Genomic DNA, 6,000 nt, shown 5'->3' on the forward strand with positions numbered 1-6,000 from the left:
ATTATTTTGATCCATTTGAAGTCTACATTTTCAATAAATTTTAAATTCGATTTTCCATGCTAATTTATTGTTGATTTAAAAAAAATTATTATCCATTATAATATTTAGGAAAATTGCTTGTATGGCAAATATATTTTAAGAAACAAAGGCCATGATTTCAATTTTTTTGTAATTGTAGGTGCGACGATCACATAGAAATCATATAGCAATTAAATAAGTGGAAGTTTTTTGTCATGTTTGCAAAAAAAAAAGCAAAACCTAAAGACACACGCCCAATTTTCAATTTATTTTTTATTAAAGTTGCAATTGCCCCTAATATTTATTGTAAATTTTGAAAACATATTCATATATTATATCTATTTGCATGAAAATATTATTGTTGTTGAACTAATTTAAGTAAAAATTAACTTTGAATGACTAAATTTAAAATTTATTAAAAACTAAGAGACTAAGATTGAAAAATTGAGAGTACAAATATCGAAATTGAACAAATTTCAAAGTATAGGTACTATTATAATAGTTTAATTTTTTTTATCACTTGTATACTATACTTAGTATATCATATGATATTTTAACATTTAAGTGCATTTCATGCGCTGTATTTATTCTTTGCATCTTACCATAAAATCGTTCAATTATAATTTGTCACGTGACAAATCCTTCCGACTTCTTGATGAAAAATTCTTGAAATAAAATTAATAAATTAAGAAAATTTATTTTAATTAAATAAAAAAGTTACTAAAAATATTTTCAAATTATATAGCAAAATCACAATTTATCAATGATAGACACCAATAGTCATTGTATCTATCAATAATATATGATAGTAATCTATCGCTAAAAGACGGTAACATTTTGCTATATTTTATAAATATTTTGGTTTATGTTTCTATATTTCAAGACAATCTATAAACTAACCACAATAATGGTTTATTAATAGGACATACCCGTATTCAAGATTTATAGGAAGAAGTCTAATCGAGAAAAAAAAATCTAATATCAAATACTATTCTTAAAATATATTGAAAATAGATCGACTAAATTTAAACTTATGAAAATATAACGAGTTCTAAAACATATCGATCAACATTGAGTCCAGTATGAATTTAGATATAGTATTCTTACATGTGATATCCACCGCTGGTTTGAGCCGTTGGACATGTCTCACCGTTTGAAGCAAGTTATTAAATATGACTCACGGACTTTGGTGGGTTGTAATAAAACTTAAACTATTCATTGCTAAAATTTGAAGCGTTTTCCATTCCTATCCATTTTTCCCAAAATAAGATGGGACCAATTAATGAATATGTATGGTCCATTCTTGTGTTTTAAAATTACAATTACATTGCATATCATTAAATGTGTAACCTGCATGAATTATTATGCCAACACTTTGGCTTTAAATAATGGGATGTCTTCTTTCTTCTCACACCCATCGTAGTAGAAATGTATTGATTCATTCGTTGGCTCATAGAGATATAAAGGAGAATCGCTTTGAACTTCTCCATCTCCCTTATCTTGAATTGTTTTGTGATTTAGCGTCCAATGACTGTCCTAGTGTTTTCCTTTTTGCTTAAAAATCAAATCAAGAAGATCCGTGGTATGTAATTGATTACGACAATCTCGAGTGGTATGCAAAACCTAAAAATAAAAGTCTGAAGATGACGATATCGTACTATTTTTGTAAAGATATGAAGAGTTACCATGCTCCAATTTTAATGAGTGCAGTGAAATGTGTGTGTAAGAGTTAACAACTTACATGTGGAAACAATCAGGATGGTAAGTATTCTAACTACGTTAGTTTTATGATTAAAGTATGCATGTTGGTAAAAAGAAATTAGGGTTTCAGAATACAACATTCGTAGAAACACCAAAATTGATGCAATTTCTTGAATAATTCTGGTAGGAATTCATCGTGGATCACCGCCATAATCTTTCCCACTGTTCTCCGACTTTAGAACGGATTGTGAGATCCAATTTATGGTGAGATTAAAGGGAATTTAGAGATTGCGTATGATTTGGTATATGAATTCGAAAAGAATAAATTCTCCTCAAATTTTCAATATTTGCATGAACCTTTTTTCCAAGAAAAATTACTCTATTTAAAGAAAATTTCATGCAATCTAATTGCACCAAAAAAAATGACACCAAAACGATTTTAATTAAGTGGAATTAATGGGTGTTTTAGAAAGTGGGAAAAATGGGATTTTCCATTAACTCAACTTTTCATTTAACTTAGAATTTCACAAATTCAAATTAATTTGTAATTTAATTTTAATTTAAAACTAATTCAAATAATCAATTTCTTTCAAGACCATTTTAAATAAAATTAATTTTAAATACAATTAATTTTAAATAATTAGTTAATCAAATTAATTTAATATCAAGTATTAAATTAATAAAACATCAATCCCAAACGTAAATTCTCATTCACGTGTACAATATTTAAATCAAATTTAAATGTTTATAACTCTCCAATTTTGTTTAATTCAACAATTAAACTATGTAATTACGTTAACTATATCGTATAATTAATTATAATTCCCTATACTGAATTGGAACGTTTCAAATTCTCATCACACTGTTCCAAGGTTTAGTTCGACGTGAGCTAGCAGGGAGCCTAATGAACCTACAGATCCTGAGCTCCAATGATATGAGGTTAATCGACTAAACTCTTTAACCTCGTTAACCAACTTTCGTTAACTACCGGGACACTTCATTAAATCTCAGTAGTTGCACTCTTCTCACTATAAATATACTTTTGTCCACTTGATTTAACCATGATCAGTAAGTCGATCATTCACAAATTGTTCATAATTACAGTTAGGTCAAAATTACCGTTTTACCCCTGTAATTATATCTTGCTTCTTATGTCCCATTGATCCTCTAATGAACAATTGGTTTGTGGTCTAACCACCAAACCAAGTCCCTCTCAAGCCAATGAGAGAGCGAGGCCCCTTATTCAAGACCCGGAGTTAGCACTTAAGAGAAAAATCAATCTATTAGCCCTAAAATTGGGTAGAGGTGAATTCCATCTTGTAGAACTATGATCCTAGCTATCTACTTGGTTTTACCTCTAACATGGAAGACTTATTGAGTCAGCGATGTTGAGTCACCTTCACCCATGCAGATTAAAAGATAATCTCGAATAAGCAGGAGTTCATTGTTAGTTTCGGATTAAAATCAAGTTACCTAAGTCATCAAATTGAAATAGTCAGTCTTATCGGTAAATGACGTCATAAAGTAAAAGTGACTATTTCATGGTTCGATCTTATGCAAACTCATTACATAAGATGCCTCCACTCGCATGTCTCTACATGAACGATTCATGATCACATCGTTTGTATCAAATACAAAGCGGGTTGCATCCATAGTGTCCCAAGTTAAGGTATCCAAACTTATCTCTATATTATAGACCGTTTGGGCTATATACTCGAACTTGGTCCACTTTTATGTCTCCACATAAAGTTCAAGTATTCATGTTATAGCCAAGGGTTATTAGTTTATTGGATTTAGGGTCAAAAGGTGCAATTTAAATATTCAATAATATTTTTACTGGATAATTTCAATAATGACTTTATTGTAAAATATAATATGTTTAATGTTTACAAACTACAAGTTTTATGACATACAACCCGACAGTGAGATGTAGTAGTAGACATTATATTATATGCACAATGTGATACTTGATTGTCTTTTGCATCATACAATGTGAGGTGTGCTCATGAATAAATAATTTTATAACAAAAATTAATCAATATTATACTACTTATGATATTGATAATATGATGTGTACATGTTCTTTTTTATTTATTTAGAAAACACAACTTCATAATATCCATATCGTAAGTCAGAGGATTAATTACTCAATCATAATAATTAAGTGACAACTTAACTTCACTGAAATAACGACAATAATGTATACTACCATTTAGTATAAAAGTGCATAAAAGCAGCTTTCACATGGAAGAGGTTGTTTTGTCTCACCTGTTTTGCTATAGTTTTTTAAACATACATTTAGGGTGTGTTTAGAATGCATTTTCAAGTGATTAATTAAAAACAAAAAAAAAAGTGTCTAGCAATCACTCAAATAGATTTTTTTTTTTTTTTAAAAAAAAATACATTTAGTGATCGTTGCAGGCCACCACCTCCAACGAACACCATTGGCCAATCCACTGTGTCGAAAAATTCCTTTACAGTAACTTGACCTTAATAAAACACTTTTATTATATAACAAACCAAATAAGCTTGTTTCTATATATATAATACTTTTTTTAAAAAAATGGAAATGAATTTGGAAAAACTTTTTTTTCCATCAATTCTAAAAAAGCCATTATCTGGTTTGGAACTCTTGTATTTGGGAATATTTTGATTCATGATAGATTTAAAGTCATTTATGTTGTTTGGGTGACTACAAAAATTTTAAAAGTTGAATTTAGCAAGGGTTTCAAATTCTAATAATTAGTTGGATTTGGATGGATTTGAAAACTAACACATTGTGTTTCCAATCTTACCCTTGATCTTTTTCATAAAAGAGTAATGGACAAAAATGACCCTTCGGGGGTTTGACTTTGTGTTTGGAAAGTGGCCAAAATGGCCCGTTAGAAGTTTCATTTTGTTTTTTTTTTATCTATTTTTTGAAAACAAGTTTTTTGACCCCCTTGATGATGAAAATGATGTAAGCATAATTGTATAATTACTCTTTTGCCCCTTACCAACGACCTACTAAATTAATTCACATTCTCCACCTAAAATTAATTTATCCAAAAATCATTAACAAAAAGCTATTCACACAAAAAATTCTCCACCAAATTTGTTGGTTGTATAATTATTCTTATGCCCCTTATTAAATTCCCACTTTCAATTTCAACCACCAACCTACCAAATGTGAAACCCGGATTTCCATTTTTCCTATTTAAGCAGGTGATTAAGGAAATTAACTAAGTGAAAGTTAAATCCTATGTTGAAGTGAAGGAAATTTCTAAGTGTTGAATAGATTCTCCTTGAGTAGTTTTGAGTTAAGCCTTAATTGGTGAAATTTGGCTAAGTGTAAGGTCAAAAGGACCCATGCGTTAAGTGACATTAATACATAAGATGAGAAGGGAACCATGCGTTTGTAAGGTTGGACGCATGATTGGCCGAAGTATTGGCAAGAGGCGTTGCCAAGAGTTGCTCATGCGTTAGGTATGTGTGAACGAGAGCGGAGAAAGCGAGATGTTGAGCACAAGACGTTGGACAGACGATCATGTAGCAACGGAGCGGAGCTACCCAATAAGGTAGACGATCATGTAGAAAAATGAGCAACACGATGGGGTATGCGATCGTATAGCAAGTGAGCAGCGCTACACGATGAGGTAGGCGATCATGTAAGTGGGCGCTGGACGATCGTGTAGCAAAGCGAGGAGCTACACGATGAGGAAAGTGATCGTATAGGCAGGCACTGGACGATCGAGCTATACGATAGACAAAGTACTACACGATCAGTGTAAGCGCTAGACGATAAGCATGGAAGCTAGGCGATAGTGCTATGCTATGGGCGATAATGCTATGCGATGGGCGATAGCGTTAGACGATGAGGCGTTGGCACTGCACGATCGGCAACAGTACTAGACGATAAGCTAGGCGATGAGACAAGCCATGGTGAACACATGGTGGAATGTCTTTGTGTTAGCAAGAGGCTAGGCGATGGTAAGTCATACCATGAGGTGTTGAGCTGAGACTTAGCTTGACTCAAGGGTTGACATGCGTTGGAGATATACTATATGCGTTGGACATCTGAGGGCATGTGGGCGCATAGGACAAGGCTAATAGTATGCGTTGGAAGAGTGTGGTCATAATCCTAGTTGAGCACATAGGCCAAAAGTAAGCCATGCAGGAGAGGAAGGTATGCGGCCAAGGATGCGATGCCTTGAGGTTTGACTCAAGTGATGCATTGATGAAAAAGCCACGAGTTGATGATGGCTAACCAAGAAAATGACATGCACAGCCAAGCAATAAGGT

This window comes from Benincasa hispida, chromosome 9 (genome assembly GCF_027475165.1).
Source record: "Benincasa hispida cultivar pf3 chromosome 9, pf3_genome.v1.1, whole genome shotgun sequence".
Lineage (NCBI taxonomy): Eukaryota > Viridiplantae > Streptophyta > Magnoliopsida > Cucurbitales > Cucurbitaceae > Benincasa > Benincasa hispida.